This window comes from Sander lucioperca, chromosome 6 (genome assembly GCF_008315115.2).
Source record: "Sander lucioperca isolate FBNREF2018 chromosome 6, SLUC_FBN_1.2, whole genome shotgun sequence".
Lineage (NCBI taxonomy): Eukaryota > Metazoa > Chordata > Actinopteri > Perciformes > Percidae > Sander > Sander lucioperca.
Genome location: NC_050178.1, coordinates 38,444,461 through 38,458,793, shown reverse-complemented (window position 1 = coordinate 38,458,793; position 14,333 = coordinate 38,444,461). Strand labels below are relative to the sequence as shown.

At 39.9% G+C, this 14,333-nt stretch overlaps 1 protein-coding gene across 1 annotated transcript in view; it reads left to right on the top strand.

Annotated features, from left to right (window-relative positions):
* Positions 1-14,333, top strand: part of suclg2 (succinate-CoA ligase GDP-forming subunit beta) — a 107,472-nt gene that overhangs the window by 58,436 nt on the left and 34,703 nt on the right. The gene's annotated exons all lie outside the window — the stretch shown is intronic.

Below are 14,333 nucleotides of genomic sequence, written 5' to 3'. Positions count from 1 at the left end.
TGTATCTTGTCATAGCACATTTATAAAGCCCTGTCTGTCTGGTTAGCGCTTTGTCACTAAGACAACAGCGCTCATTAGACTAGGGACCTTGGCATATATCCATGTTTCACTGAGGGAAGGCTGTGTGATTATATGCCATCATTTTCAGTTGCAGTGGCATGATGATAAATTGCTGCTCTGTACTGCAATGAAACTCTTAAAGACTTATCGCATGTAGATCCACACACACATGTACATATGCATATTCACACGCAGCACAGACTCATATGCAACTCGAAATGAATGCTAATTTAACTCAAAAAATGCCTCTGAGAGTCCTGCTGCTCTGGATGAGTGGCAGCTTGGGGTGTTTTACAAGTGATTCAGCTCTATGTTCAGAAAGCTAATAACTCCAAACTAAACAATGTAAGCTTTGTAACTATACCGCAGTGCAGATTGTGTGTTGACAGTCACACCGCTAATTCCCCCGCTGCTGTCACTCCCTCATCCCTTGACTGATCTCCAGTTGCCTCTGTGTTAGCATCTCTGGCAAGGCATGGTTGAAATACTGAGTGGCATTTAATACCAATTCAGTCTTCTGCCCCCCTTTTTGACCTTTATTTACACATGCTTATTTGACTTGGCAGGAAATGCTTTCAAAAAGGTGTTTCACACTCATATCTATGCACCTGGGAGTTGCCATATTCAACCACAGTTTTACAGTACAAGTTACTAATCTATGAATCTACTGAGAGGTGGCATCTCACAGCTCTCACACTTTCCCTTGATTTTACACGTCTGCTTTTCTAACCGTACTAGAATAATGCTAGCTTTCTTAATTTAAACATTCAGAAACCATGGAGAAGCTGTGGATACAGATATATTAACTGAAATACAGTCTGCTCTTAAAATATATATTTAGTCAGTATTACACCAGTTGAAAACTCAATTTCATCTAAACCTAATACTCAGTTGTAGGTTTTTTCATTTGACTCAGGGTTACTGGTGCGGGTCTGGAAATTGTAGCATTTTTAAAGAGTTCTGCTTCCTATTTATGGCACAGCAGTGAACAGACCAGTGTTGCAGACCTTTTATAGATGAATGTTAAAAACCTACCTACCTTAACACCCCAGCAAGTGATACATTGCCTAGATTCTATTCGGTCTCAAGTAAATACAACTCAATGGTCTTTAGGGGGAAATAAAAAAGAATCATTGTAATCAAAAGGGGAGAGAGAGGGAGAAGAGAAAACGTCACTCTCTCCTGGCATGGGACCATCCTCTTTATAATATTGAACAATATTTAAAATCTGTATTCATTAAACTCCCCGCAAAAACACTCCTGCGTGGACAAGAGGATCCTCCACCACCCTTCTCCTGTTCCTCCTTCTCTTTCTGTCTTGGGCTGATTCCCTAGATCCAGATGGGGGAGTAAGCCCATTGTCTGTCCCTCCTGCTGCTGTGTATGAAAATAGAGACAGGGAGCTCCTCCCTAACAGGGAAAAAAAGTAGAATAGGATTGACATTAAACTAGGTTGGAAGCAACATTAGCATTTCAACCAGGGGAGCTGAGAAACCTGCTCTGATCTGTGGAGGGAATGTTAATCATTTCACAATAAGAGTGAGAGAGGGGGCTGCTCATTTGCATTTAGTTTTTTTTCTAATTATTTCACAAATTACCACTCCCAAAGTCAAAATTATGAGCAGAATTTGAAATTAAAATAATTTCACAGGATAGGTGAATATGATAAGGCAAAAATAATTGATTCCATGTATCAATAAGTTAAGAGCATCGTTCTGCTTATTTGCCTTAAATATCAAGGCAATCAACATGGCAAATCAACCCTTAGTTGACAATGTAAATGCTGTTTGAAGTTGCAGATGGACCTTCTATTTCATATCATTATTGTTCAACCTATTTTAAAACATTCTTTCTTCTTTCAGCTAATAGTTTTGACAGCATAGGTTATGATGATGCTTATTTCTATTGGTACTGCATAAAATGAGTTTGATAGCGGCTCTAGGGAATGACATTCATTTTCTACTGCATACATGAGTATATGTTATGTATTGTGCCTTTTGAGTTTTGGGAAGATTAGAATGGTTTATATGCTATGGAAAAGACAGAAGTGCATTAAGTGGCCAGGCAGGTAGTATAGCAGAAAATATCCTGCTGTAATGGCGCCATACATTTCCACATAAACAGGTAGTTTGATGTCTGTCTTTTCTTTGAGTCTTCCTCCCTCAGTCGCTTTTACGCTGTTGTCTCCCTCCCTCCGTCTTTTACCGCTCTCTCCCTCTCAGTCTCCGCTTTGATGTCTCAGGCTCATTGTGCCGAGGAGTGGAAGTGATGTGAGTGTACTTTTGTCATTGAATAGCAGAGACGATGACAAAGCCTGCTTTTTTCTTGTTTGCCCACGTCTCCAGTATCTAGCCTTACAGCATTCATTACCTTTAACGTTATTATTCTATGAAAGAAAAGCAAAGAGAAGACAGATGAAATGGGGATACTGTATGTGAAGTAAGGAACAACATAGAAAAAAAGGTAACGTGAAATGATTGGGAGAAGAAAAAAAAGAATCATAAAGCAGTGTGTAGCCCAGTGTGTGTGTTAAATGTGTGAGATGTAGCTCAGCTGGGTATACTAGACCATTCAGCTTTGTTTGAATTTCGGCACCCGGACATATTTATTTTTCATGCTAAAATAAATAGCTCCACTTTCTTCATATCCACGTATAGAACAGTCTGTTGACAGAATGGCAGAATTTATTGAGGTTTCCCTCACATCACCTGTAGGCACGAAGCAGGTGCAGGCAGCAAATACCAACAGCCAAATAACCTCGTTATTGCTTTGTGCCTGTGCCATAAAGAAAATGGCAGATGGATGTTTTGTCCAACTCAACATCCATTTTCTTCTCAGGGCTTAAGGCAGTTTTCTGTAATTTTTATGGGCCAAAATAAATGATGACATTTTTCTAAAACAGACCCTTGTTGTTGATGTATGTCTGTATAAGGGCCACCACTAAACCAAACTATTAGTTATCATGGCAAAATTAGGGCTGGAAACCGAAACCCGGTTCCAGTTTAGAACCCATTCCAAAATGCCAAGAAATGGGTACCTGTAAAAAAAAAAAAATTAAAATTTGGTTCTGCTTATCGATTCCTCAACAACTACACATGACAGCTGCCGTCTCTCTCTCACTCGCTACACATACATCATCATCATCATCATTCTCAACCCAGATGTAGACGCATTGAATGTTTGCGTTTCATCTCGAATGACGTAGCTACAGATACAGCCGTAGAAACGTCGCTCGTAAAGCAATGTCTGGAAAATTATTTGAATGAAATATTGTTTTTTACTTTTTCGGGCAACTGGCTGATTGTGTATTGGCCGACATATGGGGGACCCTGTGTCATTTTGGCAGGTTACACCGAATGAAAAAGAGAATCAACATATTATTATTGAATCATATTATTATAACGGAAAATTAAACTGTAATAAATTAATTTACAGATTCCATAAGCTGTATGAAGTGAATTGTGAATAAGAATGACTATGAATTTGTGTAAAAGTAAAAAAAAAAAAAATAATTCTGTGAATTAAAGCTATAGTGCCTAGTTTCTGTCTCCCCCATGAGGAATTCTTAGGCTTTCATATACTGTAGCAAGCTTATATTTTGATAAACTGAATGTAAAGTCATAGCGCTACAACTTAATTTTTCTATGTTGCAGAGTAGAAGGGGTTTACTAATTGTGAGGTTAGTTGTGTCTGCTTGCTGTCAGCTTTGTTTTTCTATTTACAGTCAACAAAATCTGTCCTTTTTACAGAATTCCCAGTTTTCCGACTACACTCATTAAACTATTTTGAGGGTAGATGGAGTCTTTCCCTCTCAGAATAACGTTTTGTTCTACTGATGCTGTTGGCAGAGACCCAGAGTCACATTTCCATCGCTGTGAATCTTCTGCCTCATGCTCAGTGCTTCTGTGTGTCTGTGAGTGCAAAATGAGATGGAGGAAGAACAAAAACATACTGTAAGAAAAAAATAGAGCAAGTTTTAAAAGTCAAGTGGCAACTGTGCATCTGTTCACCATTTTCTGATATGATCATAGTTGGATAATTGTAACCTGGCATATTGTGACACCCCTAGTCTGTGCATACATCCAATACAGCATACGATTTTGTGTAAAAGTTTACATGTGCGTCTGTGTGTTTGCTTTCTTAGGTTGTTACCTGCAGGCTTGTTGCATGCTGCTGTAGTATATTGTGCTGCTGCGTTGTTTAAAGCGAAGCAGGCGTGCAAAGTGAGGAGGTGAAAGATGCACAGATTGGCACATTAGCATTAGTTCCGCTGGGTGACCCACCTCCCGGGCAGCTATAGAGGTTTGTTCATATGCTTGTGTTAATGTTGTTGCATAATCACGCTGTTGATCATGAATCATATTTTCAGCTCCCACTGGCATGCGTGATCTCAATGCTAAAGCTCGCCTGGGAGGGAGAGGGAGAGGGAGATTTTCCCTCTGAATTATCCCTGTATTTTTACCTCTTTTGGTTGTTTGGGATTATTATGCATGTCCCCCATTGCTCTCAAGCAAAACTACATAAGATTTTCCTTGTTTCCAGCTCAGTGAGTCTGTTTTAACTCACCTTTGGTCCCACTTAAACCACTTTCCTTCTTGTTGCAGTAACACTTCTAAGCCCAGCCAGCTCCAATCCAACCCCCCTCTACAGGGGATGCACCACTATTACGATGTCTACTTATTACTATTTTATTTCCAACACTGTCTTCTCTTTGCTATTAAAGTGTCTTTATTGGTATTATTCATCACTACTTACGTGGTGATGATACATACCTGAACATTTAAAGCGGTGCTCCTTGTGTCTTCCTGCCAGTCTGTCATCCTCTCCTTTCTATTTCTACTTTTTCTTTCTCTCTGGCTCTTTACATCTCTCTTTTCGCCCCTGTAAGCTTTCATCTAGCTAAATCCTGTTAAAGTCAATGTGAGGAGCTCCCCTTAGTGTCATGCCTGCAAGCTAAATCTCACAGAAGCCCAGGCACTGCCTTTTTTCCTCCCTATATAGAGATGTCTGAGTCCATGTCTAATGTGCTTCAATATGTATGGAGTCACAGTAAGGCCTCCTGCACACTGCCTGCGTGGCGTGAGCGTGTCAGCTGCGTGGCGTGTCCGTTTTTATTTCGGCTCCCATGTTAACAGGTTGGAGCTTACACACTGCCTGCGTGACACACACGTCTCAGGCGCAGCTCGAGCGCCGAAAACGCACGCATGCTAGAAATAGGACCGACGCCTATTTTTCACGCGACACGCAAGCGTGTTGGAAGTGTTTCCAGGCAAAATAGAATACGAAAAGATGTTTCTATGTCATTTTGACATGAATATATTTAATAAATGACATTTTGATGTTTGAAAGTCTCTAGGTTTTGACATAAATGCAGATATAAATGTCATTTAAAAAAACAAAAAAATTATCGATTTACAAATATTGCACCTGTCAATATAGAAGAATATTCTGTAGCCTATTTTGCCGTCAATACTGCCGACATTGTCTTTGCTGTAATCAAATCAGTATATATTTATGTTTAACATTGTATTTCATTTTATCAATGGGAAACATACATGTGTACAGACAAGGCTAGCAGCAGCAGCGCCGCGTCAGACACATTTCTGGCGTGCAAAGACATAGAAAACGCCACGCAGCCTCCACGCAGCAGAAACGCCACGCTCACGCCACGCAGCCAGTGTGCAGGAGGCACAGAAATGTGTTGTGAAAAGTGCAGCATCCTGTCTGCACACTGCACAGGAAAGAAGGAAGGGAGACCTATTTTACAGGGCTGTGTCCTTCGGGTGTTACATCACATGTCTGCGATGGAAATCACACCGCTCAGTCAGTCACTGTGAAGAAATCCAAATAGGTGCAAATACATACTTGTACTGTTGCACCCACATCATATACACATCTGCACACACATGCCGCCCCCCAGGGACTCCAACAACTTTTAATCACAAGAGTCACGTGATGCTACAGCCTCTATGGTGTGTTATGTTAGAGGGAAAGAAATCACCTGTCTGCCTAAAGCCTGGGGCCTGTGGGAGATGCTGATTCCCTGTGTTATAAACACATGCGATGCAAAGCCGTTGAGAAAAGGAGTGAAAGGAGAAAACAAGCTACCACGGTAATGGAGTTCATTCCCAGCGCGCAGAATATTACACAAGTACTAAATAGAGGGCCAGCCATGGAAGGACAAGTACTTAGTCCAGCCAACACACTTGGGCTGCCATATTGAGGCCAGGCCACATAAAGAGTGAACATTGCTTCTAAGTTTGTGGGTTTGTGTGCTTTCAGGGAGAAGTGGCTCTCCGGGTGATGGATTTCTTTTTTTCATTTATATGCTGTGCAGGTCATTTTATTGGTTTGCCATTATAAGAGAATGGTTCGACCTCATATAATGGTTTTCCTGCAGATTTGCTTACAGTGCATTAAAAGCCGGCATTAGTGACATATATAGGGTTGGTTTTTTGTCCATCCTGGGACCTCTTTTGCTCTCTAGTACATTTAAAATCACTGCAACAATGTAGGAAGCGTATGCTATTGGCAGAGGGCACTGACCCTGTGTTAGTCCTTGAAATGTCATCACTAGCAGGATGCAATGAATTTGTGTGTGGACACATGGACAAACTCTTTAGCTGTATGTATTATTGTGTGGATTTTTTTCAGTTTGAGCATATACTGTAGCTTTGTACGTGTGTGTGTGTCTAGATTTCAGGGCTGTCCATTGAACGTCTTCCAGCTATAGGGCAAAAGTTGAAAACTCAGTTGTGCAGCTTAGTGAAGCACGCATCTATAAACTGATGCAGAGTGGGTGGACTCGCTGAACTCAGAAACCCATAAGATGGACATATCAGATAAACAGCTCTCGCTCATTTCTTATAAGTTCAGCTTTGCCAGCAGTTGTGTATTTTTCATACATTACATGTCTGTTGATGAAGCAACAGTGTAAGATTTAGACTTTTTTTTTTTTTTAACCACATTTCTCCTTCTTTTCCATATATTGTATGAACAAGCCCAAAGCAAAACTTACCAGCCATAGCTTACCGGCCGGTAGCATGCAGCTAAAGACACAGCATAACATTAGCTTACCGGAAGCCTGCAGCTGCACTTTCTCAGACACCATGGCCACTGCCAGAATCAGCGATGACGGAGAAAAAACAGAACTAGAAAATCTTCCGCTTCCCTGAAGTCACTGGTGTGGTAACATTTTGCCTTCCCTGTGAGTGAGTTATGTAAACAAACCACCAGCAGTAAAGCGTGTGGGCTCCAATGAGACTTCATGGTGCATTCAGATGCCCCTTGTGAACTCTGAGAAAGTAACCCTTTGCCATCTAGTGGCTCTTATTGTTGTATTGCTGTTACTGCTGAAAAAAAATGTTAAAATTGAATCGAATCGTATCGTGACCTTAAAATCGAAAGCCGGAGAATTGTGACACACATTACACATAGTGCAAATGTTAATTGGAGTTGGTAGACTTTGGTTTCATGTTACAGCATGTGTTGGTGTGGCTTTGCCTTCTAGCGTTTGTGTGTCTATAATTGTAATATGATGGAATCATACTGTAGATGTCATCAGATATGTGTTCTCACTATGTACAATAGATGCAATGTATATAAATAGATAAGAAAAAATAGATGTTTCCTCGCTGCTCACTTTAAGTTAGTTGCGCTGCTATCTAGTCTTTTGTTGCATTCCACATTAGTGGTTCTCAGCTCAGTTATGTTAAATTAATACAATATTGCATATGAATGCTTAATTAGTTAATTTCTCTTGACTATGTCTTGTAATAATGCAATCTACGTTTTACACACTTGCTGTTTCTTCCTCTTTCAGAGTGTTCCTTGCTGCCAAATTATCCCAATCAACATTTAGTTTGATTTAGTGGTGATGGAGTTTATGGTCTTGGGTCACAGCAGTCTCAGAACAAGTCTATTATGGCATATCTCATAAGTGTGCCACGCCACCAGGATTTTGGCCAGCTGAGCGTTTGAGTTCTTCAGCAAGATAACAACCTGAAATACACCTCAACGCTGTGAAAATATATTTTTTGTAAGGAGGGAATGTGAAGGACAGCTCAAAGTGACTTAACATGACTCTCAGTCTTAAGAGCTCAATCCCACAGAATCTTGGTTGAAGAAAGTGAGGAGATGAGTTGACTTGACCTACAAGTGCGCTTACCTTTGGACATAGCTGCATAAGAGCTGGAAAGACATGTCAAGTGATTTCTTGTGAAAAACAGAATACCTTATGAGTAGGGCTGGGCGATATGGAGAAAATCAAATATCACGATATTGTTGACCAAATAGCTCGATATCGATACCGCAACGATATTGTAGTGTTGACTATTGGTGCTTTCACAAAATATTTACACAATGAGATTTTTGATAAATAATCATCAGTAATGTGGATACAATGACTAAGTGGATAAAGGCAAATAATAGAACAGTCTGGTACGCTCAGAAAATGACATAATTTTACTGTAATGCACCCTTTAAAACCAGGAAAATATTGATAGCTCTACTTATGAGGCAGCTAGTAATGTAGTAATGTAACGGTTGGTAATTTGATGCTAGTGTAATGGTACACAGAAGTCAGGGTCTGGTTCATACCCCAGTTTAGGAGTCACTGCTCAGTGCAACCAGAAAAACAAACAAATGCATAATATAGAGAAAAAGAAAAAATCTATGGCACTCTTCTTCAAAATTACTTAAAAAGCCTTTATTTTACTGGCTATTTCATGATAGAAAATGTAAAAGACATTGGGAGAAGCAACCCACGCGTAGCTGCAAAGAACCCTGAAGAAGGCTGTCAGTGCCGCCACACGTGGGTTGCTACTCCCAATGTCTTTTACATTTTCTATCATGAAATAGCCAGTAAAATAAAGGCTTTTTATGTAATTTTGAAGAAGAGTGCCTTGGATTTTTTCTTTTTCTCTACATTCAATTGAATTCCCGACCCCAAAGAGCACCTTCAAGCATTTGATTGAACTTACTGAGGACCCTGAACTTTTTTGTCTTTCCAAAATGCATAATATACTTGCATTTATTTTGAACAGACAGTAGTGCAAGTGTCAAAGACAGGAAAAAGTCCTCTTGCTGGGGACTGAGAGCATTTTGCCCACTGGCAACTTTGGTAGACTATTTCCTTATAAAATTATAAAATGTTACTGGGGGTCAAGGCACAAACACACAAACTGTTACAGCCCTACTATTTACAAAAAGTTGCTATATGATACTTTTGGTTTGTTTATAGTAAAATGCTTTAATTTTCACTGTATTGACTGAATCTTCAACATGAAATCATTTCACTTATTAATCATGTTTACTAACTGCACTGTACATGTACAGTAATATGTACGTATATTTCAGTAGTCTGGATCAACGGAAGTACATTTCCAGAATATTTGCCTGGCATCTGGCGTGTGGCTCACATGCTGGATGTCCCCCACCTTCATTTACTGGCATTTACTAACTTACTGGGACGTTTTTGGACCAGTTGCCGAGATTGCTGCCGACAAAGTAGACAAAGCGATACACTGGTAGGAGCAAATTACGTTTAACCATGTATCCAGCTAATTTAAACAGCTCACGTTACTGTATTGTGTAAACCGTTAACTTAATTTAATGTATGTGATGTTTTCTATTTGCTGTTTGGGTGCAAATGTTCCACCAAAACAAGTTCCTTCCCGAGACCATTTTGCAGAGCCACCGTCACTGCGTCACGAACTTACCGCTGCCCAAGATGATTGTAATTTATTTAAAGAAATGCAAACAACCCAGAGTGTTTTTTTTCCTGTCCTAGAATTAATGTGTAGTGAAGCCAGGCCTTACGCCACAGCGCTATGAAGATACGCCTGGCAATGATTAGTACTAATATTTCAGTAACACATAAGCGTGCAAAATAATCTATATTATTACATTACAGTATTACAAGTATTACATTGGCAAGTAGTTTGTTAGTTCAGCCTTACACATATTGTATTATATGTATACAATAATATGTATTGTGTGGATTTCTTCAGTTTGAGCATATACTGTAGCTTTGTATGTGTGTGTGTGTCTAGATTTCAGTTTTGTCCATTGAACGTCTTCCAGCTATAGGGCAAAAGTTGAAAACTCAGTTGTGCAGCTTAGTGAAGCACACATCTAACCCTAACACACTGATGCAGAAAACTCAGAAACCCATGTGTAAGATGGACAGATAAACAGCTCTCCCCCATATTTTTACAATAATATGACAAAGACTGGTTAATTGTCTTCTGGCCTGGGGTTGAGCACGGGTTGGACACCGGCTAGCTTGATGAACAGGTGTTTAGTTTAAGGTAAAGAGAGAGAAAGCATTAAAGAGAGAGACACTCACAGCACTTGCTCACTATCTTTCACACATACTGTATTTCGCCACTCCCTCCCACTGACATGTATACACACATATTCCCCATTGCCTAAACTCTTGAACCCAAACTCTTACAATACATCATCCCAGCACATCCATACAGTATCATGGATGAAATAACAAATGTATGCACACGTTATGAATTTGGGCAAAAAATTTACACTAATGCACCTATGCAGGAAGGTTTAAGTCATTAGCGAAGGACAAATGTGGTTGTCAGATTGCATACGTTCTCGCCATCATTCCTCTTGTAAAGGTTAATTTTAGGAAGTGAAGGAATTGTCCAGAGATGCACCATGGAGCTGATGACTTGTCAGATTGATTTGCCCTTCAAGGAACGAATGCCTTGTCTGTCTCCATCTCCATTTGATCTGGGTTAGGACAGCACAGCATGCTTTTAAAGACTAATGTCATTTTCCACTGCATCATGAGTAGACAACACTATTACTTAGCCATCATGTATGCATAAAGACTATAGATTGCTAACATATTCACCTAATCCCAGCACCCTGTCTTGGCACCAATTTGTCCCCTGTTGATTCACACACACACACACACACACACACACACACACACACACACACACACACACACACACACACACACACACACACACACACATACACACACACACACACACACACACAGGTCCCATGGGCATTTCTGATTGAGCTTTCTCCTGTCTGCCATTCCTCATCCGTGGGAAATCAATAGAGGATCTGGGATTGGAGCTCGAGCTAATTGAGCTCTGCTCTCTCTGTTCTCTTATTGCTGCCAGGAGCGATTTGTCACCGCAGCACCTGGTTCACACCATGGGGCCAGGGGGAGCCAGCCAGCGATCAGATAGGGCCTTTGGATGCCACAGGGAGGGGAGTTGCGTGTGATTGAGTGACCTTGTGAAGTTGACCACTCAGAGGAAGGGCATAGCAAAGAAGGACTTCATTTATTCTCATGCGCTTCTATAAGAGCTGCTTGATGTTTCTTCCTCTTTACCAGATGAAGAAAATAGAAAAGTGTCTTCTGTTGCACAGTTTTAGAAGTCACAATTGTTACATTAGTGATTATCACTCTTGGTTTCATGCAACTCTACTCTCTTAACTTGTACTTGCTGCAGTGAGGCAGGTCCTTGGTAGAACACTGCATAATGTGCATTTGCATGTATTTCACATCCCAATGCAAACCAAGACATCCTGAGAATAAATCAAAATGAATTTAAACCATTGTTCTTGGCAGTATCACTAACCACATAGTCATGGATCAGTAACCCACAGTAATGCTTCATAGTAAATGTGGCGTGCTGTTGCTAGCCAGTCTTATCCCTACAAACTGCTTTGCTACTCTTCTCTGTATTATAAACAGAGATTTCTTCCATCCGAACCAACTTCTGTCATCGCTCCACCCTTTGCCACCATTCCAGTTCTCCATCTCTCCTTCGGTCCATGTTCCAGGACTTGAGGGAGTATCACCATCACAGACAGCCATGTGCAGTGCTGAGAGACATTGCGACAGAAGTGTGACTGTTAGACCTCCCTCATTTCATGCTCCCTTGGCTCTTATGTGTGCACATGCTGGGAGATTATGTGAGGCCACTCAAACACCCAGTTGATGAGATCGTTCCTGCTCTCTGAGCTATGTACTGACACCACAAACACTGTGCCCTTTCCTATCCTCTAGGGCTATTAATGTGGGTGATATTTTTGAAGTTGCTTCATTGAAACACAGGTTAATTGCAATGATAGCTGTTGAATGTTGCTGTAAGTTAATTAGCAGAGTCAAAATGAACTCCAACAAGCTAACAACATGCCAAAGCCTTGAAAATGTATTTTTTCCTTCCCTCGTTGACTGGAGGTGGTTAAAGTGCATCTCACATCATTAACTGCAGTATAAGTCACTGTACAGCACAGCATCCAGTAATGCCAACATACGTTAGCTTTTAGAGGCTCACATATACATTTCTGTAAAGACTGGGAATCGTATGGCATTAGACAACAGGGCTGTCATCCTGTGGAAAAGTCAGAAGGCAGAGCATCATAGTATTAAACCAGAGCTCGTATATACTTTTGCATCATATCGGCTGTTAAGGATTGAGAGGCTGATTATAAACAGTGTTGGGAGTAACGCGTTACAAAAGTAACGCAATTACAGTAATGTATTCCTTTTTGCTGTAACGCAGTAATATAACACATTACTAATTAAATTTCGGTAATATTATACTCGTTACAATCTCAGTAACGCGAGTTACAACGCATTTTAACGCAACATTTAGTGGTGCATTGGTTTTTTTTAAGAATTCACCAACATTTCTTCACAGGAAAAAAAAAAGCCGTATTATTTTCCTGTCGCTGTATTCGATGGTTGAGATGACTGCAGAGACAAATACATTTGCGAGATGGATATTATTTTCAGGAGTTATTACGCTGCGTTGAAGTGAGCTGTCCTGTTTCTGTTCCCGTGGTCAGAGCCAGAACCAGAGACGGTACGGACAGCATGTATGTCCCAACAGGTGACGGTACGTCAGCGGCTGACAGATATAAACATGTCGGGAATTAATGTTGAGGCTTGCTACACGTAAATATCATTGCATTTTTATCAGCCGTGGAGAGTAACTATGCCTGTAGTGGAATGGCTTCTAATGACGACCAAAAGCGCTTGTCTTTTACTGTGACCATTTACCGTTCAATATGTTGCAGTTTTACAAACAAGAAAGTGAACAACTTGAGCCTGACGGACATGTTGCATCCTGGTTGCATCTCAGTAAGCTAGCAAGAGTAGGCTACACAACAGACAACTTCTGTGTAGCTTACTTCAAAATAAAAGCACTTCCTGTGACGGTTCGCAGTAAAACTAAATTACTGTTAAATAAGGTTGTGTAGGCTACCTTTTCACAAATCAGCTGTAAATCAAGTACTGTAAATAATGTTAATAGTGAGTTTTAATCACACTATAATTGAACATTTCCTTTAGAGTGTTTTAACCTAAACAACATGAATTTCTTATTGAAGTGCTATAAACAAACATTTTACAACAATGCCGTACTTTTAATTGAGTATTTTCATTTTCTCCTACTTGCCTATTATACGTTTTACTTATCTATTTTGTATAGCTTTAGTTACTTTGCATATTTATATTAATTATACAAAATATGAATAATCTATGATGTATTAAAGTGGATAAAGAGGAGACTTTATTGATCCGGTGGTGAAATTCACAAGCTAGCTGCCAAATCAAACTTCCCCTGTTATTTTGGTGAAAGTAACTCAAAAGTAATGCAAAAGTAGTGTAACGCATTACAATTCAGAGACAGTAATATTGTAATATAACTAATTACTCTCAAATGACAGTAACTAGTAATCTATAATGTATTACATTTTGGAAGTAACTTGCCCAACACTGATTATAAATAACTGATTACCCTGCCCTCTTCCTTGTCCTCCAGCGATTTTAGTATTACACTTCCATACATTTTGGTAAGTCACAAAAAAGAATCATCAAAATCAAAGTATCACAGGCTGATAAAGCCTGCCTTTTGGTCACTACGGACCAAGCTCCAAAAACGCTGGATCTTTCAATTTCATTGGACAGGGTTATTTTTTGAGTTTTTGAAATCTCCCACTTCATACAACCATGTTTACAGTTTACAGTCCCCATGAAGGATAAACTGAACTTTACTGTATGTGTCACACCAGTTGAGTGCTAAATGCTACTATCATGCTAATAGGCTAATATTGGCAAATCCAAATAAATCTGCACAATTTTCTTTGACTGGAATTATTTTATTAGCTTACAGCGCAGACATAACCTTATTGTAACCATACCCAGACATAATATAAATTCTTTTGATTTTGTTGTAACTGGAAGATGATGAAAAACAGGTTGTGTTTAAACAGCTGTG